The sequence below is a fragment of the Zonotrichia leucophrys genome, chromosome 4A (assembly GCF_028769735.1).
Source record: "Zonotrichia leucophrys gambelii isolate GWCS_2022_RI chromosome 4A, RI_Zleu_2.0, whole genome shotgun sequence".
NCBI classification, from domain to species: domain Eukaryota; kingdom Metazoa; phylum Chordata; class Aves; order Passeriformes; family Passerellidae; genus Zonotrichia; species Zonotrichia leucophrys.
Genome location: NC_088174.1, coordinates 17,804,326 through 17,826,849, shown reverse-complemented (window position 1 = coordinate 17,826,849; position 22,524 = coordinate 17,804,326). Strand labels below are relative to the sequence as shown.

The window sequence follows — 22,524 nt, the reverse complement described above, 5'->3', positions numbered from 1 at the left end:
GTCTGTGGATATATTGAGTTGTAATCACTGAAGGAGTACAGGAAATAATTTTGCCATCTGCAGTTCCAACAAGCATACAATAAAAATTCCTAGTCTTGTATGGATGTGGTTAGAAAGTTGTTGAAAATAAGTCCAAGTACAGCAAAATTTTGCCTGTCTGTCTTATAAAGATTACAAATTCCCTTGAAAAAGTTATGGTAAGATTGGACTGGATTTGAAGGAGACCTGAGGTTGTTTTTTGATGTTTCAACTCCCTACTGAGACAGATTTAGGGACTAAAAGTCTCTGTGAGTCCTTTTGGTGTCACAGCTATTACAAAAGTGTGGCAGAGCTCAGAGGCCATCAGTTACCCAAACTGGGTTTCACAAATCCTCTGTCATCAAAAAAAGGATATTAAAACAGGAGGGAAGCTCAAGAGTTAATAGTAAAGATGTAAAATCTGTAAAATTCCTGATTTTTTTCCTTGAATCTGTTATTGCAGAAAGCTTTAGGAGTTATCTGAACTGATGTTGTTTTCAAAAGCAGAATGTGCCCTTTAAAACAAATCAAGGGCATGTCTGAACGCTTACATTTTTTTTGAGTTATTACTGTTAAAGAAGAGGTCAGATTAGCTGGAAGATGTCTCCAGTGGAGTTCTGAAGCCCCAGCCAGTTTCTCACTTCAGACCTGCTTTAGAATAGTGAGATACAAAGAAATAAAAGGAATCTCAGCCTTTTTGTTCTTTTTGGTGTTCTGAAGAATGGTATGACCTTTTCAGGGAAAGAAGCCTGCAGTGCCTCAGGTCAGAAGATATCCACAAACAACTCTAAAAATAATGGCTTACCCTGTTTTCTTTAATTTCCAGTCTGAACAGATTGAAGTTTGTGTTTGATGTGAGAGTTACACTGGATATTTGGGTAAAAATACATACTGGAATTAAACACTCATCCCTCTCTCTGTGAGACATGAGCTACAATCACATATTAAGTTGCAGAGCCTAAGAAAGAATTATTTTGGGTAAGCTAACAGGTAATTTCATTGCAGTAATAGATGATAGTGATGATTTAAATACAGCTTCTGTACAGGAGTTGGTTTTGTGCCAGAAATGGGCACAGGAGGAAAAGAATTCCTGGGAGTTCAGGAATTGCAGTGAATTTCCTGACTGTAGCTTGAGGGGAAGGAAACCAAGGCTGGCTGGAGTTTTGAGTCTTCAGGCCAAGAACCATTGAGGTCTGAAATAAAACCTGTGCTGAGGAAGGGCACTTTGAGCTAAAATTGATAATTAGTTCTTTCTATTTAATTGTACAATGGGCAGTTTTAGAGGAGGGAGTAGCACCTTGTGGCTGTGTGATGTAAAAAAATACCTAAGATTACAAAAAAAAAAAGGAGCTCATTGGATGTAAGTCTTGACTCCCAATACCTCTGAATTAGCTTGAAAAGAATAGGATGAATCATCCCAAAATAATGAACAAATATTTTCTGGGCATAAGGTTGTGTAGTATTTTCTATCACATTCAGTCCTAGTTTTAAGTGGATTTATTTGTTCTTAACCACCTCACTGTGCATGGAAGAGAATGTACACAAATGATTCTTGAGCCTTTTAATAGGTTTTTGTGTTATTTTATGTACTGGGCATACAAAGCAAGGTGAACTCCTGTTGTTAAATTCACCTCTGCAGTTTATGTAGGCATTTTACAAGTTCCAGTGCTTGTTGGTAAAGTTTCTTTTGTAGCAGGAAATAACGTGAACAAAGAAATGCTTCAGGACTTGAAAAGTATCAAAATATGAATTTAGATTGTATGGACAGGTTGTGAAAGAAAATCTATTGTGGGTAACTTCAGAGGAGAAATCTTCCCTCCTTCCCATGCCAGGCTGTGCTCTCTGTGATCCAAACCCAAGTTTCAGGTTTGGGAGGTGCTGCCAGCACAGAAGAAGGTTGAGGATCACGTTGAGAAGCCTTTGTGACCTTGCAGGCAGGAGAAATGAAAGGAAATTCAGTGCTAGAACATGCACATAGGCAATGAGGGTGGTGCATGCGAGGAGTGAAGCCTGTCAGAAATAATGGATGAGGAGGATCTGACTCCACCTGATCACTGGGGGCTGCTGATGACAATAAAAACAGTCACAAAACACGTCCTGAGGGGGAAATATTTATGCCACCCCATCTGGAATACTGTTTATAATTCTTATCATCTACAGTAAAGAAAGAATTGCTTTATCTTGGCAGGTATTCATGACTAAATTATCAGAAGGCATCTTTGATGGAGCTGCAGTCACAAGGAGAATCAAGGAGCTTGATGTCATGTGGTTATTGACAAAATTATTATAAGGATATTACTGAGCTGTAAAATACATGAAAAGAAGAGAAAAGGGAATAAATATCTCAGTGAAAAGCCTTTTTCAGCTGAACAAAATGGAGTGGAATGGTTATATCAATATGCTGGGAATGAGAAGTGACCTAACTCTCTTGATTTCTGCAAGTGGGTCAGGAGACTTAAATGCTTTTAGGAAGATGTCCAATTAAATATGAACAGAGACTAAATTCTACAATTCAAGTTTTTGTCTTGGAAGAATCGGGAGAATGTCAGAAATTGCTCTTCATTCCCAGTGTGCTGAAATAATCCCCTCCCAAGAGCCTTTATCTCCTGTTCAACAGCACAAATCCATGAGAACCTGTGAAAATAACAACCACTTCTGAGGCTGCTACGTGGGCTTTTGGAATGATGGAACATCTCATCATTTTGTCCATTTGCTGCTCTCTTGAAAAGCAAAATAGGTGCTCACGCTCTTGCTGAGTGCTGGGCATTGTATTTGGAGCAGCTTTTTCTCAGCTCTTATGCAGATCGAGGCTTGATTGCCCCAAATCTGCAGCAGAAGGGCCCAGGAGCCAAATGGACTCCTCAGAGTGCTGGAATTATTGCTGTGGAACCTCTGGGGAGCATCAGTGAGTCCAAATACTGTTAAAGGGAAACTCTGAGCTGTGTAGTCACAGATTTGGATCTCGAACAAGCTGGGAGTGGTGATAAGTGGGACTTAGTGAGGCCTGAGCTGGCTGAGCCAGGCACTGCACTTGTCCTTTTTACACATGAGAGATCAAGGATTTATTTTTCTTCCCCCCCTCTTCTTTCTCAAGAGAAAACCTCATCTTCCCCTGAGTGTGGTTTATCACTACCAGAGATAATCTACTGGGAAACAGGAACACTTGAGGGTTCCTGAACTGCTAGGTGCTGACAGATATCTGAATCAAAAAATGTCTCTAAATCCCCCTCCCTTCTCAAACTTTCTATTACCTGGAACTAATTTGGGTCTCCTCACTTCTATGAGATGTTTGTTAGAAAGCAATTTATTAAAAATAGATTTCAACAGCAAGGTAAACACCAAGTGATTGGATGGATATCCCCATATGTAACCCACTAGCAATTTTTTCATATTCATGAGCATTTATCTCGAATTTGGAATAGTATTGTTTAGCCTAGTAATTGAATGGCAGCAGGAAAGAACACCCTGGTTTTTATTCCTTTAGTTTCCAATATGGTCTAATAGGGTTCTTAAGAGTCCCATCTAGATTTGTAACTGGTGTTCCATGGACAAAATTATAAATTCCAAGAATGCAGGAGTTGAGATATTATGTAGTTACATTTAGATATCTAATAACCATGTTTTGGTTAAATTACTATCAACTCTTTATTCTCTTCAGACCCATTAAGCTTAAACAGTTGCCTTTTGATTTTTGTATGACATTCTCCAGTTAAAATTTTGCCTTCTGTAAGATAAATTTCCCTCTATAAAAACAAGAACAGAACAAACGCTTGCCACCCTTCACCTGTGATTCCTGAGCTCCTGCATTTAGTCCTTTCACAGATTTGTGACATTATTGTTGCTTTTACATTCCTGTCTGTGCATGCAAATATTTATAGATATTTTCCTCCCTAGATATTTCCTTATAGCTGATGAGAGTAAAGAACTAAAAATTGAACTGCACTTACTGACTTCAGATTCACCCCTTCAGCTGTTCCTGACAACCAGCAGGAACTTTATCTCAAATGTCTTTTTGAGCTGTAATAGAAACAGGAAACTCTTTCAATTTCTGTCTTGTCTTTGAATGAACAAGAAAAGGAATCTTCGTGGGAATTTCTAGGGAACCTGGGTAGTGAACTTAATTAAAGCAGATGTAAAATTTGCAAGATCAGAAGGATTTGCTCTAGAGGCTAAAAAAGAATAAGACTCTGTAGGTGATTGTGAGTAATGTATAATATGCATACAGTGAAAGAGGAAATTCTGTGAGATGTACATTTCTTATTTCTATCTTTTTTTGAAGAATAAGTTTAACTGCTGAAGATCATTGCTGAAAGAGGTGGATGTGTGTAACAGCTGGCCTTACAGAAACATTGGCTACAGCTTGCTCCAATTTCCTGGAGTATGGTAAGGAGAAATATCCCAGGGTTAAGAAATGTGTCAAATCTGGTGTTCATTAAACCTACACACATCCATAATCTGCTCCTCTGTGCAGCTGAGAGCTCTCTGATTTGTGCATGACCTGCTGGTTAAACATCATTTCTCTCTTCTAAATAGTGTTGTCATCTGTGCACCAGTTGTAGCAAGGAAAGTAAAATCTATTCTCTTGAGAGCTGAGGCAGGACATCATGAACACTTGGAAACGGTGGCTGGGTTAAAAATGATTTCTAATCTACAGCCAGGTGCTCAGAAGGGGCACAGAAAGAACAGGTCTCAGTGCAAAACTACTTTGTAGTGTTATGTGGCTTAGATTTAGGGTATCTCTAACAGCTGAGAGCAGAAATCCAATTCATCTGCTCCTGCTGCAGGCAGAGCAGTTTGTGTGGCAAAGCCCACTGAGGCACAGCGTGTGCAGCAGGGAAGGAGCTGGGAGTTTGCACCAGGCAGGGCTCAGTCCCTGGCACAGCAGGTGTTTAAATCCTGCATTGCACGCCAGGATCCAGCACCATTCTGGTTACAAAATCCTTGCATTTGTTGGTTTCTTTTCTCACAGAAGTGAGGGTGGAGAAGCAGCTCTGGAGCCCGGAGCAGTTTCTGCTGTCACATTTTGCAGGATGACAGGCTGCTTTGCCGAGTGCCTCGCCCCACAATGGCAGGGAATCTTGTCTTTTACAAACCTGCTCGACTTGCCTTTGTTTTTGCTTTTTTCCTCCTGTTCAAATTTCCAGACAAGCCACAGAGCTGCTGCTGGAGCTGTGAGTGAAATTCCTGCTCTGCTCCACTGCTCTCTGCCAGGCTGTGCTAACAAGCCGCCTTCCCAGCAAACTCTCAGATGGAAAAGCTCTGATAACCTGAAAGAGGGCTTTTGTTGCGACTCCTCTAAACCCCAGAGGCGTGGGTTGTCTTTTCTGCAAGGCACACGCTCCTCTAAACCCCAAGATGTTGGATCTTCTCTTCCTCAAAGCACTCAGTCACAAAGACCTGTGCAGAGTGAGATTCCTTTTTTAGTCCTTTGAGAGTCTGGGACATGGAAGGAATGGAAACTCAGGTGCCAACGCTCAAGTGCAGTGTGCAGGTGAATTCTTTCTCCAAAGAAAGGCTGGAGTCAATGCATTGCTTTGCTTTTACTGTAACCCAGCCTCTGGCAGCTCTGAAACTCTCAGCTCCTGCAGTTCCCTTCCCACTGTGGGGCACTGAGAGCTCCAGAGCTCCTTTGGACAACCAGGGGGGAGGGACAGAGGGACAGCGTTGTTCTTGGACCGGGTCTGTGCTTCCAACCCAGCACATCCAGATCCCAACCCTGTGAGAGAGACATTTGGCATCAAGTTAGAAGCAGCTGGAGAAGATGACAATGATTGCTGGGCATTTCCTTAATGTGATATCTGGCAATATTTGGGGGTGCTTGTGTGGCTTTAGGTGCCACTGTTCTTTTTTCTTTTTTTTTTTTTTTTTTTTTTTTTTTTTTTTTTTGTCTGTGCTGCATTTTTTTCTGTCTTTTTTGGGTCATTTTCTCTTTGTTTCAAGGAGCTAAGAGGGTAAAATGGGGAACTGTTCCCAGAGCAGGAGCAATCCCACAATGGTTTGTGTTGGAAGGGACCTTCAAGATCATCTCACTCCAGCCCCTGCCATGGCAGGGACACCTTCCACTATCCCAGGTTGCTCCAAACTGGCCTTGGGCACTGCCAGGGATGGGGCAGCAATGGGGGACAGTAACAGAAGGGTTTTCTGGCCAGAGGAGAGCACCCTGGGCCAGCAGTGAGGGAGTCCTGCCAAGCTGGTGAGGAGCACTGGGAGTGACTCTGTAAGGATAAGGATTAAAAAGACCTCAACCTCATAAACCCAGGGATGTTTTCTCACAGATGAGATAAACAGGTAACAGATTATCTCAGCTTTCTGCATATCTAAACTGCAAGAATTGCAACTGGGCAATAATAGAGAATGTTTCAGCTCAAGTAATGAATGTGATTTCCTATGAATGGTGTGTGGAGGGGCAGGACCTGCCTGGCATCACGGGGAGGATGCTCCCAGCCCCAGCTCAGCTCTCTGGCTGCTGCTCAGCTGGCAGAGCCTTTGTGGGCTCAGGGCAGCTCTGGAAGGCAGGAGGTGTCAGACTCAAGGCGTAACCCTTGACCTGAGGGTTTGGGATTTTCCTGCCTGGGGTGACTGATGAGCTGGAGCTCTCTGAAGCATCTTGGGGTGCTGAAAATGCCCAGGGCGTGCAGCCATTTGGTAAATGTCACCCTGGAGTGGTGCAGGGGTGGCTGTGGAACAGTGTGGGAGCTGCCTGGAGATGAGGAATCAGTCGTGTAACAGCTCTCCAATCATCCCAGGGAGCAAGACTGAGTCATTAGCTTGCTGCTGTTGTACTAGCCAGACAATTTATTGTTAAATGCTTGTCTGTAAAGAAAAATCTGCTTTTTCTGGGAGCTCTCGATAGCACTGACATTTACTCAGAGTAAATCTAACACGGATTGGCTCAGAACACTAGAGCCTGACAGACATGACATTTGCTGCTGCCATACTTTAACCAATATTGTGATGATAAGGTCTTGGCTATCCAATGGAATTGATGAAATACAATTTTAAACCTAATGGGTAGTCTATTTACCTTTACACTAAGCTGTAAGAAGAAATAAATTAAGGATCTTTTCATGCTTCTTGGTATACACTGAAACAACCCCCATGAATTAAATTTACCCTTATTTCCATTGTCTCCAGACATTGAAAGTACAAGTTAGGGCATTTTTTATTCTGTCCTTTTTAGGAGTGTGCAGGTCTGTTCCCAGCAGCCTTGCCAGAGTGCAGATTATACATGATCTTTAAGCACTGGATGATTGCATCATGCTGGAAACCATGCAGTGGGAAATGAGGAGGGGATTGGTGACAGGCACAGTGACTTCACTAAGGAAAAACCTTGTCTGTGCTGGGTTCCCAGCACTGCTGGGTGAGGGCTGAGTGCCAGCCATCATCCACAGGCCCTGCTGTGAGGGTTCGTCACTGTCACATGCGGTGTGACCCTAAACAGGACAGTGGGGGTGGCACCTGGGCACAGGTGGGTGAGGAAGGGCTGGGTGGTCACTCAGGGCTGGGCCAGTGTCCCCTGACCAGGAACAGAGCACTGCTGGTGCCAGGGGCTGTGCTGGGGCTGGCACTGCCGAAATGCCCTCGGGTGACAAGGGCAGTGGCACTGAGCAGCCCTGCAGGGTCACTGGACAGGGGATGGCATCCACAGGGACCTGGGCACAGAGCCAGGCTGGATGCAATGGTTGGGAGACTTGTATATATTTATATATTAATTATATAAATTTATATTAAATTGTACAAACCACACAAGATCAGTGTGGTTCAGCTCTCAGTGTGAGCTTGGCACCGTGTCTGGGATCCAGGAGAGCTCACTGGGATCAGGGATTTGGGGCTGCTGGGAGATGGAAATATGGACCAAGGAGCAGGGTTTGGGGCCCTCAGGAGTTAGACCATGTGTGTTTTATTTGCAGGGACCCCTGTGGCAGGCAGGAATGATGAACATGACTCCATGTTCTCAGCAGGATCATTTATTACTTTATAATACTATATTATATTAAAGAATAGTAAACTAACTAACTAAAGAATACAGAAAGGATACCTACTGAATGCTAAAAAGATAATAATGAAAACTCGTGACTCTTTCCAGAGTCCTGACACAGCCTGGCCCTGATTGTTTCATTGGATTCGGCTGTGGGTTGTTTTGACTCTTTGGCCAATCTCCAAACACATTCCACATAAGCAAAACACAGGAGAAGCAAATGAGATAAGAATTGTTTCCCTTTTCTCTGAGGCTTCTCAGCTTCCCAGGAGCAAAATCCTGGCAAAAGGGATTTTTCAGAGGATGTGAATGCCACACCATGTGCACATCCAGCTGTGGGTGGCAGGACAGATGTGGCACTGTCTGAAAGGGTCCCTGCCAAGCTGGGAGGTGCCAACCCCACCAGTGCTGAGCAATGATGCACCTTCAGCATCAGCCATGGCAACTCCCCAAAAACAGCCTAAACTCCCCAAAAACCCACCCAAATCCCTCACACCAAACAAATCATTGAGTTGTGGTGATAGTCACAGGGGAATAAAAATCGTGGTGGAAGAGAGGAGAAATTATCAAGTTGTAATCACCACTTGAAAAAGAGTGTGTTGGAAAAATATTATAAACATTACCAGCATTTAGCATCATTTGGGAATATCTTGCAGGAAATGAAATGATGTATTATTAAAAATATGAAATAGTTTTATTTCCACTAGGAAATGAAAGAGTTGCACAAGGATGGTTCTTTCATAAATCATTCACATAATATTTCTATTCCAGCATTAGTCATAAGTTCAATTAGCAGTAGTGTGGTGTGTCAGGAGTTGTGTTGATGAGATCTAATTATTTATGGATTTCTTTGGCCACTCTTTTTTTGTAAATGTGTTGAAGTAAAGGTTATTGTCCTTCATGGTTTTAGATAATCAAATTACAGTGTGTTGTTGGGAGAGAAGCAATTACCAGTCATGCACACACAATTAAAATAAGTTTTGAAACCTTTAGAGAGATTTAACATTTTATTATTATTCTTAAGTAAGAATATTTTCATAACAGTTTCTAGAACTGCTGGAAATCAGAACCTATTATTTTTAATGCAAACTGCTAATAAATTTCTTTAGTAGCTCTTCCATTTGAATAACAGTTTTGGTGAGCAGCAGGGATCTGTTGAACGATTCCAAATTTTGGAGGTAGACATAGAAAGAATTAAGAAAAAACCCTATTTTTTTTCCCAGAATGTAAATCTGAGTTATCTTAAGGCCATGACTAATGAAATCTTGATTTTCTGACTGTGGTAGACAACTCTTGACCAATAATATTGGATGAAACCTTAACACTGTAGAGAGATTGAATTCAAATCGCTGTAAATTTAAGCTCATTTTGATCATTCAGACATTTGATTGTTGATGGCTGCTAAATATTTTTAAAGGGACGTTATTGCAAAAAATATATGTAATTCTTGTCATGCTATGCAGAATAGTGATTAACAGCAGAAATGACACAAGACTTAATTAAAGAAATTAAAATGTAATTAGCTGGCAAAGGGAATGGTGTGAGGCATTGTAGAACAGAGTGGTACTTCTGGGCCTAAGGCAGACTCTGCTTGCTGGAAAAGTGCAATTTCATTGAGAGAATACTGAGGAGTGTTATTTACCATAAAATATCAACATATTTTATATCTCTGAAGTGCATGCCAGCTATTGGTTCTGCTTTGTTTATTTCTCTTTACAAGAATTGGGAGTGTAAGAGCTGATCTCATTTTTCAGCAATGACTTTGTGGGTTTTGTTGGAAAATTAAAAAAAAAGAAGCAACAAAAAACTAAATGTGGTTACTACCCCTTTTAAATGTAGGAGATAAAAAGCTAACCAGAACTAAAATCTGTGCTTTATTCCCACACTCATGCAATTTTTCCAGCCAAAAGTTAAATTCAGGTTTGCTCAGGTTGTCAGGAGTTTGTCTTGTGGCATCTGAAAGTCAGAGAGGAGGAGCTGGGGTGTTCATGGGGTGGAATTACAGATTCTGTTGGCTCCTCTGGACTCTGGCAGAGCCTCCTGGCACAGGAGGAGGGCAGGGCAGCCTTGATATTGGTATTTTTGGTGCTTTCTCTGCTGTATCATTGACTGAGCTTACCAAGGGAATGGTGTGCCAGTTCCCCATAACCCTTTCTGTTATTTAACATTTATATTTAAATATTTTGTGGCCGATGAATGGAAATGATGCCAGATAATTAAACCCGGCTTTAAAACACAGGCACAGAAGGGAGTGCTGGTGAAATGAAGCAATTTTGGAGTTTTCTTTCAGTGTGCAGGAGATAAAAAAACAGGTTTTGTGTTTAGTTTTGCTCTCCACCACTGGGGACTGAGCAATTTCTCATCCTGTAACGTCCACAGAGAAATTAGCTGGAGAAATCAGTGCAGCAACATAAGAGAAGCCCAAATCAAATAACAGAAAGTTGTTTAATCCACTGTTGGGCTCTCCAGGACTGGAGTTGCTCTGTGTGACCACAAACCCAAATTTCCAGGGGTGATTATCCCCTCCAGGTTACCTGCAGTGCTTCTCTGAGGTAATGACAGGCAGGGAGAATGCCATCAATCATTCCACATTATCCCCATTAAACCTTCTGGCTGATGTAAGGAGAATATTGGGCTCCTTTTGTTTTTTTACTGAGATTCAATTCTGGCACACTTGAAATTGTAAGTATACAATGAGCGGAGAGGAGAGCTGTCCCTAAATCAGATTCTTTCTAGTTTAAATGCTATTTATTCCAAACAAAGCACCTGAAAAACAGTTAAAGTTTCAAAAGTGTCTGCAAGCAGGAGGTAACAATGTTTGGCTTTTTCCTTTTCCCCAAATATTGAAAGATTTTCAGTAGGGGATAAAAGAGAAGAGGCATTTATTACAATATTTTCTAGCGTTCCTGGGGTTAACATTGCTCAGAAAAGTTGAGGAAGAGCCAGTGCTGTGACGGAGCAGATTTTGGGAGCTTGAATCTTGCCTGAGTGCCCCAGATTGGTGAGAATTGCAGATATTTCTGTCCCTGCAGTAAATCCTCTGCAGCTGGGACTGGGAATGGGGAACCAGAACATCTGGGAGAGGTTTTTGGGACTGGGAATGGGGAACCAGAACATCTGGGAGAGGCTTTTGGGCAGGACCTGGAGTCTGACACAAACCTGGGCTCCCACAGGTCCCTGTTCTCACTGCCTGAAAGGGGACACTGAAAATATTCTGTGCTTATGGTGGGAATCTGCTCTGAGGGGGAGAGAGGAGCTTCCCCTTTTTAAACCAACTGCTGAAGCTTTTTGACTTTCCAGTTCTTTCAACAAAAAAAAAATATATATATTGCATGTAATGCCATTGGTGTGACTTTGAAAGGGATCTTTAGGAATTCCCAAGCAAATCCCAGAATACACATCATGGTTTCTGCGTTTGGTTTTTCTAGTTAGCCAAATGTTTTTGTACTTGCTAATATAATGTTTTAGCAGAATATTGTAGCTAATAGTTGCTGAACTAATGTCCAGCATCCAAGGTACTTAGTGGTTACATATTTTTTAAATTATTGGCATTTACACACTGGAGTACTCAAAAGGTTAAACAATATTTTCACTAATTCACCACATTCTTTATCAGTGGACACAATTTAAGAAAATACCTTGAAATGGTGCATTTTATAAACAAGCATTGGCTCAAAGCTGGCCTTTCACAGTGAAATGGCAGTCACTGAAGACTTTTGCTATATGATAATTTCTATTTTGATGGCCAAACTCTGATGAAATTATTTGATCAAACCAGAGATGTTCTGACATGACAAGTTATTTACTAACATCTAATTATTTCACTCCAAAAAAGTTAATAATTTCATTCAAGAAATATGTTATATAATAATTTTGTTCAACAAATGTTACATAATAATTTAATCATATGTTATATAATAATTTAGTTTAAGGAGTGTGTTGCATTTAGTAAAATTTAAAACAGCTAGAGTACAAGACTTGTTTTAAATTTCTTTGAGTAGCTTGCACGGAGTGATGAATTTTTTTTTTTTAATCTTTACTGAAATGATTGTCTTGAAATGAAACAGGAAGATTTTCTATTACTTAGACTCCAGAGGTTTAGCTGGTATTGCCAAATGAAAATGAAAAGCCGTTGTTAAGTGGTAAACAGCATTTAAAAATCGCTGCCCCTTTGTCCCTGTGTTTGCAGTTAATGCTCAGCCTGAATTTCCTGCTGCACTATGGCAATAAAAGAGGCCTGAATTTCCTCTAAAAGGAGGAGCTCTGACCCCTGGCACCAGCAGAGAATCCCTCTGACTGACTTTCAGTGTGATCATTTTGATGTTGTACTTTTGTGACAAAGGAGCAGTAACTGGCAGTGCCAGAGACCAACCCTAGGCTCTCCTAAAGCAGCTGAAATTTCTGATGGTAACCATGTGATGCTTAAGGGAATTGTGTTTGCTTCTACTCCTGTGCTCAGCTTTTGCATTCAGGTGTTTTGCTAAGCAGTGGCAGAGCTTGGTTTCCTTTCCTTCCTTTGCAGTCATTTTGCAGCGCTCACAGGTGATGAAAATCAGCTTCTGCTGGCCAACACAGAAATGTTGGGGTTTTTTACAGCCTTCTAGGAAGGACACAGTAATGACATAATGTGAATGCCCCCAGTGTTTCCGGTGTTTTATTTTCTGCTCTTCCCAGAAAAAATGAGTTATAAATATCTATCAAGAGTCCCCATTCTTCCAAGTTTACACTGCAATAATTAATTTTACACATCTTTTCTTTTCTTTTCCCTCACATGTTCTCTTATCCACCAAGTTCAGAGGTTTAGGCCTAGCAAATCACCCAGGACCTATTATTTTTAGAGTTGCCAAGTCTGGAAATACTCATGATCCAGGGAAATGTTGTCTGTGTGTTTATAATTCAGAAGCTGTAGGGAATTTGTTGTCCTTCAGCAAGCTTTGCAGTAAGCCTCCTTATGTAATTCTGGAATATGATACTGATTGCTTTGGGAACCTCTTCATTTTGGCAGGAGCACTGAAGCTTGGGTTTGAACAAGAAAACAGCTTTCGTGGGTTTGGAGGGTCTGTCTTCATTGCAGGAATTTGTTGTGAAAAGGTATCCAAAGCAGAGATTTTTGTTTTTTTCTTCCTTCATGTCACACATGGTGTATTTAAATTACAAACTGAACTACAGGGTAAAATTATGATCATTTTACTGCATGCTAAGGGGCAACAATGGGATGACTTTTGGGATGGGTTTATTCATTTTAAGCAGAAGAACAACCCTTAACCCCTGGGGAAGCTCCCACAGCATTCCCAGAGGCCAAACCAAAGATTGCCACCATCCTTTCCAAGCCAAGGTCACCACTGCAGGTTTGGGGGTTTGGCTGATTCAAGGAATTCTGGAAATGGAGAATGGAGATACTGGACTGTGCCATCAAACCCTGGGGTAAATTCAGCTCTGGTGGGGACTGAGGTGAATGGGGAGATTTGGTTCTGCCTCTGTAAAATCCTGAATTGAGGACAAACTTCACAGTGCTGATGGATCTGGTTTGGAGCCCGTGGCTTTTAGTTCTATAAGGGGCTGATAGAGAAAAATGGAAATAATAATGGGAGCTAGGCTGGGCTGAAAACTTCCATTTTTGGGGAAAACTTTTCCTTTCCTTCCTTTTGTTGTGGTGTGGTGACTTCATGGAGTGGATTCTATATCACATTTGTTATCCACCCAGCTGGCAGCAGCTGCAGGCAGGGAGGAGATGCTGCAGGAGGAATTCTCCACCAGGAGCCCTGCCCAGCCCCTCTGCCTCATCCTGCACAATTAATCTGAGAAAATACCTTGAAGTAGTTTATTCTATAAACTCTTTATATTTATACAGATATTTATTTATTTATATATTTTATATATTTATGTATATATTTATATTTTTATAGATATATGTTTATAGACATCTATACCAGTGCATTTATTTGCTGCCTCTTTATTCTGAGTGATGAGTAGATGGATTGAATTCACTGGAGGTGCCGCTGCTGCTGAACCTTTATCAAGTGCCAAATCATTTTTAGGGCAGAAGCATTTCTTTGTAAAATATATAGTCAACTTAACATAACTGTTTCCAAACTGCAGAACTTCTAGCATCTGACTGTTTCTGTTCAACTGATAATTTAATTAAGAGCTGAATATTTGTATGAAATATCTTGTGAAATTATATTTAGCAATAATGCTTTAATTAGTAAAAATTATGTTCTTGAGGATAATTATTTAGCAATATTTTGAGTTTAATTAACAGCTACATTATTCCAACTTTTATGCTATAATAATTAATACATTACTAATTCTGTTGGCACAATTAGAAGAAACTAATTGCTTGAAATTTTTTGTGCCTATAAAAAGGTTAAATTAATTAAGATTACCATTAGAATAATTTGTACAAGATTTTGGGTAACTAATATTCTGGCTTATTTTCCTTGGTGTAAAAAAAAAGAAAAAATGGAAGAATTTATGAAGAGATAATCAATTCCTAAGAAGCTGCATGCAGAAAATATTCATAACTTAGTGCAAGGACATTTTTGTGATGGTTTTGGCTGGGGTAGAGTTATTCTTCACAGCAGCTGGTGTGGGGTTGGGGTTGGATTTGTGCTGGAAACGTTTCTGAAAGGAATTTATTCTCCAGAACTTCTGTAGCATCTCATGTTGGGCAAGGTGGGAATTGCACCAGTGAGAGTGGAGATGGGGCAATGCTTGTTAGACTTGTGAGGGAACACAACTTCTTACATCTACAAATGTGCCTAATTATTGTTATTTTTAACTGTCTCCAAGTATCCCTGGATAACTTTAGAATGTATTAATGTGTAATTTTAAACTCCACTGTTCTCAAAGCCTTGGTGAAGAACTTTATGACCAGGCTGAGCTGAATTCCGCTATAATTTCTATAATAGAGGAGTAAAAAATAAGGCAATAGCAAAGGTGATGGAGCCATTTTCTGTTCATGTGTAGGCTTAGGAGAATATAATTCTCTATTCTTACTTTGAAAAACTGTGAATATCCAGGCCACTGCTCCTCACTTGATTTTTTTTTTTAATTTTAATATAAGAAATACCTGGTACTGTTACCATTTAAAAAGACTTGGGTGCTTTACTTTGTACTTTTATTTTTTACTCTATTCTCCACAGCAAATGCATTCATTTCCCCTCTTCTGGCACAATTCAAACGCATATCTGAATACTAGAGTATGAACCCATTTCTTAATTCTCTTTCTGGTACTGATGTGTCCTGTGTTCATACAAAAACCTTTCTGCACATGCAGAATCTTTTACTCAGAATGCTTTACACATATAGAACTAACTCTGGTGGTTTTTGCTATCACATGACATTTATCATCTTACAGTTCCTTTAGTGAAATGCCAAGAAAAGAAAAAAAAATGGAATTATTTGCATTGAATGACTTCCAAAAGCACATTTTGTTCCCTGGTAGGTGTTTCTAATAGGGTGGCCATATAGATTTATATTGCTACAGCAGATCATGAAATTTCTAAGACTTCATTATCTGAAGAGAGCTGTGATTCATGCTGGCAATTCATGGAGAAATACAAAGCAGGGGAGAGGAATGAGCTCTCAGGTTGCTGATGGCTCTTCCAATTGCACAGAAATTTACTTCTGTATTTTCTCTTGGCACCAAATCCTGCAGGTCTGTAAACACACATAGCAACAGGTGAGTGGAAAGCAGAATTTTTGTCTCCCTCTAAATGCTTCTTGGTTTAATTTATGTTTGTGCTCAGTATTTGTGTTCCATCAACAGCAAATAATGCAAAGGTGCTTTGGGAGTTAAACAATTCTTTCGTGATTCTGACACTTTTTTCCTGGAAGTTGTTACACGTGAATTGGTAGAATTAAAATCAATAGCCAGATCACTCCTGGTCAATGTTTTCCCATTCTTCTGAACACTCAGAACTTCTGGGAGAACAATGCAACCTCTCTTGTCGTGTATTTGGATGCTGTCAAGGATTTAGGATTGGCCCTGCTACCTCACCATGCCCTTTAAATGTGTCCTTTCACACAGAGAATTCCTGCTTTTTTTATTGCCTCTGTATCTTACAGAAAGCATGCCAAAATACCACCAGGAAGTTAGGGTTATTGTAAAATTCAGCTCATTTAGAAGATAAACTGAGGAAATACTCTCTGCAGCTGCATCAATGGTAAGAATTTAGAATTAACTTGGGTTTTTAGAGTTTCCTTGTGCTGAGAGTCACTTCCCACTGGATGGCACTATTTAATAAATTATACTGGGAAGGTGATGGCTGCAACGAGCAAACCTTAGAGGACATTATAGCGGTGATATTTGGAATTGGTGAATATATTCTGTCTGTTTTCCAAAGGGGAGAGCACAAAACACCTTGGTCCAATGAGCTCTGAGGTTATTGCAGCAGCACGTGCTGCACACCCAGACAGGAGCTGCTCCTCAGCCTCCACCCGCAGCTTCTGGTGCTTCATCAAACTTCTCATCCTCCCCCCTGCAACAGGATATAGCTTTTAAAAGCAAAAGGATATATTATTTTTTTTTTAAAGGATTCATTCTTTTCTCACGTCAGGAGAAACTGATTTTAATGCAAAGCTTGATGGTCTTATGCATTGTTGAGGTCTGGTTCTATTTTTGTTCCTTAATATAAAATATCAGCAGCAGCCATTGTGTAAGTTATCGGGGTTTTCATATCAGGGCTGTAACAGAAAACCTGGTGTACACACTTGGGCAATTCACAGCAGGAAGGCTCCAGATAAAAATGAAACCGAATCAGTGTGTTTTGCTGGAGAGTGAGAATGCTGGAATGCTCTTTTCCAGTTGGTGAAAGCTGATTGAAAGCATTGCTTAGCCCATAGATAGGTAACACTGAACTTTGTGTATCCCAAAAAAAAAATGCATTTTTAAAGAAATAATTCAAGGAGCTTCAGTGACAGGCAGTCAAGAAATAAATATTGTGTAAACAAATTAAAGAAAGGCATCTATCCCAGAATAATAACACAGCTGGGATGTGCGGAGATACAGGGAGCAGGATAGGCTCCGCTTTCTTTTCAAGATACAGGCTCTTTCTTTTCTTGCCTCATTTCTTTCAGTGGTCACAAAATTTCTGCTGAGGGGTGTTCCTACATTTCTACATTAAAAAATGGCTTCTATTTTCAGAATGGTGCTGAAATTAAGAATAATCAGGGTCCAGCCCTGTGTTTTGTTTTGAACATTTCATTTGTTGTGCACCTGTGTCTGCAGCAGCAGCAGCATCTCCCCCTGGATCTGGGCATTGTGTGCAGAACCTGGGAGCAGTTACAGAGGAAAATAACTGAACAAATCCCGCTCTGCCACATTTTGCTTTGCCAGTGCGCAGAGATTTGATCTTGAATTTCCCTTCAGCAGCAGCTTTTGCATTGCTGTGTTCTAGATATGACACAGTGAGAGGAGAACCCTACAGAGAATTACCAGCTCTGGGAAATGACTCACAGCAATCTAAATGTCCATCCTCTGCAGCTGGTGGGAGTGCAGAGTGGTGTCCAACATGGGACAGCAAGAAACGAGACTCAGGGCTGGCCTGGTTTTGTCATTGTTTTGCTTCCTTAATCTCAGCACAGGCTCTGGTGTTTCCTTTATACAGTTTCTCACCTCCTGGTTTTAGAGCCTGGCAGGATAAATCAGATGACCTTTAAAAAGCAGAAAGCTGCTCTCCAAGCACTGAGACTGAAGGCTCTTGGACTCCAGCTCTGCAGTGAAGTCAATTTTCTTGTTATTAAACCACTGATACATTTAGTGTGGGCTACTTACATCATCTGACATTTTGACATCAGTCTGAGAGGAGCCCTGGCCTGCTAAATCGGGATGTTATTTCTGATAAAGTCAGTTCAGCTCCAGTTTTTTCTTTTAAACTCTGCTAAATCTGTTCCAATAGGGAAAAAGTTAAAAAAAAAGGATCAAGTCCTTGCTAAAAGACTAAACAAGCTCACAGTATATTTATTCAGCCCTTTGTTTGGGGAATTTCAGCCTCAGCTGAAGCCTCTCTATGCTGCCGTGGCATGGCTCATTCTGTTTGCATTAAAAACGGGAGAAAAACAGATTCATGTTTGTTTACAGTGAAGAAATAAAATTAAACATCTAACGTTTTATACATGTCAAATTTAAGTTACTCCTTTAGAAACCCTATTTTGTAACTTTGCTCTGTGCTTCCAGTTGGGTTTGGGCAGTTCCACAGCTGCTGTTTTTGCATTCTGGTGCTTTCTGCGATGGCACAAACCCTGCAATGTTGTGTGATGGATTCACAGGGGTCTCAGGATGAGGGAAGAGGGGAGGATCTGACTCCATGTTTCAGAAGGCTGATTTATTATTTTATGGTATATATTACATTAAACTATACTAAAAGAATAGAAGAAAAGGTTTCATCTCAGAAGGCTGGCTAAGCCAAGCATAGAAAGGAATGAATAATGAAGGTTTGTGTGTCAGACAGAGTCTGAGCCAGCTGACTGTGATTGGCCATTAATTAGAAACAACCCCATGAGCCCAATCCCAGATGCACCTGTTGCATTCCACAGCAGCAGATAACCATTGTTTGCATTTTGTTCCTGAGGCCTCCCAGCTCCTCAGGAAAATCCTAAGGAAAGGATTTTCCATAAAAGATTTCTGCGACACCGTTGGGCTGAGTTTGTTTGCTGCTGTGGGAGAGTGGAATCCCTCAGCCAGGGCCTGGAGCAGGGTGAGCTGCTGGAACCTCTTTGTGTGTTTTTCTTTTCCTAATTGTTACACTCTGAGTGAGCCTTTCAAGGAATTGGTTTCTATTATGTTTTCTTTGACCTCCCAATATTAGTTGTGGCCTTTGTTCTTTGTGCCATCACTGACAACTGGCTCTCAAATCCAAACCCTCATTTTCAGTTCAGCCAGTCCCTCAGACCAGATTTGTTAAACAGCAGAAAGTTTCTGAGAGTTGTAGGAGTTTTTAATGCTCTAACAGATATTGTACTACAGAGCCACTCTTTAATATTAATTTATGGATTTCATGTAGATCAGTGCTGATCTCCCTAGAATTCAGCAAGGATAAGTGCCTGCTCAGAGAGAGCGGGGAATTGGAGATGGAAGAGGCTTAGCAAGGCATTTGCCATCCAGCCTCCCCCTATTTCCATGTAGTTATTCAGAATTGCACTCCTCCAGCTTCTCAGATAAATACTTCTTTATTCAGTGGAGTAAATCTGGTGATTCGTAAGGCGGAGCAAGAAGCCCAAGTCTAAATGAACTGTAACTTTGGGTCTGTCTTTGTGGAACAGGCAGTTATTGATTATCTATACGTCAGGTAAGTCTCTAATGCCAGGAAGTAATTTTATTATGTCTCAAAGCATGCATTTAAGAAGTTATTAAAAGTTTATTCAATCCTGTGGTGAATGATCTGTTTAGCTACTACTCTGTCTTAATAAGTACTTTGTTTAAATATCTCATACTGAGGAATTTTAAATACAGCATAATGCAATCTCTTTTTTCTTACATTTCTAATTCCACTGGGGTGATTTTACAGCATTATGAAGAAATTAATCTGTGACTTTTCTTTGTTTAGTGTTTCAAAACCATTTCAGACATGTCTGTTAGGGCCACACATTTCATATTTATCCATTTCATGCTCTGAGCCTTGTGTGTTCCACGCATTTTAGGAGAAATCACCATGGGACTACAGGCAAATTCAGGTGCTTCACCATTAAAACATTCCTGGATAATTTCTCCAGTGATTAAAGACTTGAGTCTTTTTTATATTTTATAAGGAAATTGGGAAAGTTCAGCAGTAAATTTATTTGGCTTCCTTTGTGTGAAGTCATTCAAACACCATGGAAAAAGGGAGTGCTGTTGCTGGGCTCTCCCAGTTTTGGTTTAGACAAATTTCATAGATTTAGGCATTTGTTTAGACAAATTTCATAGGAAAACTCACTCAGGGGGCAGGTGAGCAGGGGAAGGCAAGGGCAGGGTCAGCCTGGAGCAGGCTGGGCACTTTGGTTTTCCTGTTGTTCCAGATGAAATGCAGTTTATGCTGAAGAACTGAAGTGTCCCACGCTTTTAGTGTCTAGTGCAAATTAAGGTAGACAGACCATAGACAGGACAGTTATTAATTGCATTTTATGCCTTTCCTCCCTGGTTTTAGCACTGCTAAGCATGGAAATAAACGCTTTTAGTCATATCTCCAACCAAGATTAGTTCTCCCAACCTCCACTGATTGTTGTACTATTTAGATTTAATTGTGCTTTTGCTTTCCTGTATTTTGGATTTCATGTTTCTGGTTTTCAGTATTCAGGGTGAGAATTACCTTTAAGAAACCTGGTAGGGTGTATTTTGGAGAGGGACTTGATACAGCATTTCCCTGTGTATTTTACATTGTGTTGCAAAACGTGGGCACATCAGTTTGACAGAATTTTACTCTCCTTCTAGATCTTTCCATCCTGCACGGGCAGTGAGTTCAGTAGCAGTTCAGTTGCATAAGGAGCTTGGGAGATGATTGTGCAGGTAAAAGCTTGATGTGAAGGATATTTCCAAATATCACATCCAGGATCCCTGCAGTTTGTTGCTTGATTCCCTCAAAAACAAAAGGAATTTAAATTCACAAGTTTTTCTAGCTTGTCCATTCTTCTGCAGAACTCCAAGTGAATGCTAGATGAGCATTCATATTTCATTCCTTGGAGTGAAGGGCACAGAGAACAATTTTATCTGGACCAATTTTTGGCTTTTGGAGTCAACTTGTATGGGTGATGCTTGGTTTGTGCAAAAAATCATGAGTTTCAAAAATTATGGGTTTCATGGAGAAGACAGGAATTATCATTGCCCTGGTTAAGAACCCTTAATGAAGAAAACAAGAAAAAAAAAAAGGTGAAAGGTTAGAAACTAATTCTCCTCCTCAAATAATTCTACAAATTAAATAAACTTTTAAAACAAGTGAAGATTTATCTTGCATCCTCCTGACAATGTTTTATAGAAACAGGGATGACATCTGAGTGGTTCAGAGTGTTCCAGAGGGGGACTCCAGTGATGTGAGTGAATTTTGGGATGTTGGCTGCTACGAGCCCCAACAGATGAAGGTAATCCTATCCAAAATATCACCTTGCTGTTGTCTGACACAAATTCAGGCTGCATTCTTGGCTTTCATCTGCGGTGCCATGTTCTTTGATTGAAATTATCAGCAGTTCTTTAGTGCACAGCAAAGTCAAGTGTTCCCAAAAGTGATTAAAATGCAGATCTTGTTAAAAATTTGATAAAAATTTTTGAAGGTGCAGCTTTTCTTTGGGTTTCTTAAAAGCTGCTTTTCATGGTGTTTTGAATCTGGCTTAGCACCTGTATTTTTGATATCCATTCCAGAAGATCTATTTTCTTACTTCCATTGCTTTAGATAATAATTTTGTCTGTGCTAACTGTAATCTTAGAGGATATATAACCTAACAGGAACTGTCTGCTTTACTGCATACAAAAGATGGAATAATTTCTTCATGGTTGCCACTTCTATTTCTGAGAGGCTGGAACTGGATGTCTGTATTTGCAGCTCCCTGCAAGGAAATGATCTTTTCTGCAGATGCCAAACAAGCCCTGACGTGTGACAGCCCAACAGGAATGTTCCTAGAGTCCATGCTAACATGGGAATGATTTCTGAAAATATGGATACCACAAATATTACCAGCTTTATCAGTTGTTTAATTTACATTAATTTTCCCCGCTGAGCAATATATAAATATTCATGGCGCTATCAGATTAGTTTACACTTTGAGAAGTTATCAGAGATGAGAGAGAGAAATATGGCATAAATATTTTAATTCTTCTAAGCATGTAGTTCCTTTGAATCCCTGATGATAGTCACAATGACATTATGAGAAGAAAAAACTTTTATAATAAATTTCATTCACGGAAGGAGTCACCAGTGAAGTTCAATAGTATTTATTATAAAACTCTTTGTGAATCCAGTGGAATTGTTATCTTGTAGGTCTTTTTCTTCTTTGCATGTGTTTGATCAATATTGGTTGAACTATGGCTGGGCTTTGAAGGCAATAAATGAGTTGTTAATGAGCTGGTCATTGCCCCTGGTGTACATTGCAGAGAACCTCGCCAGTGATTTCCATTTTTCACGCTTTGGAGAGGAGCTCTGAGCAGGGGAAAGTTATGGAAGCAAAACACACAATTAACCCCGGGGAAGGGGGAGGTGGCTTTGATTTCAGTCTGGTAGGTGGCAGCCACTGAAGGCAGTGTGAGACTTGGGGGGGTTATCTGTGCTATTGGATGAGGGTGACCCCTGTTCCTGCTGCGTTAACCTCGAACCCCAAAGTGTGGGAAAGCAACAGGACGTGTTCTACAGCTGCAGCTCCATTCCTTGCCTTCCCACTCTGAGCAATATTCAGTGTGTTTCTCTCAGAATACTACTTATTTTGAAGTTATTCAAATATTTAAATATTTGAAATCATTTATTGTCTAAAAATATTTGAGCAATTCAGTGCAACCTGTCACTATCTCCGATGTTTTCGCCCCAAAGGTACCAGTTTATGCAAAAATCAGCAAGTGATTTCTGTAT

At 40.4% G+C, this 22,524-nt stretch overlaps 1 long non-coding RNA gene across 1 annotated transcript in view; it reads left to right on the top strand.

Annotated features, from left to right (window-relative positions):
* LOC135447767 (uncharacterized) overlaps window positions 1-22,026 on the top strand; it is a 76,601-nt gene extending 54,575 nt beyond the window's left edge. Inside the window, exons 2-4 of the long non-coding RNA XR_010440293.1 lie at window positions 20,406-20,480; window positions 20,947-21,049; window positions 21,508-22,026. This is a non-coding gene — a long non-coding RNA (uncharacterized LOC135447767). The remainder of the gene's footprint in view (window positions 1-20,405; window positions 20,481-20,946; window positions 21,050-21,507) is intronic.
* The last annotated feature ends 498 nt before the right edge of the window (window positions 22,027-22,524 follow it).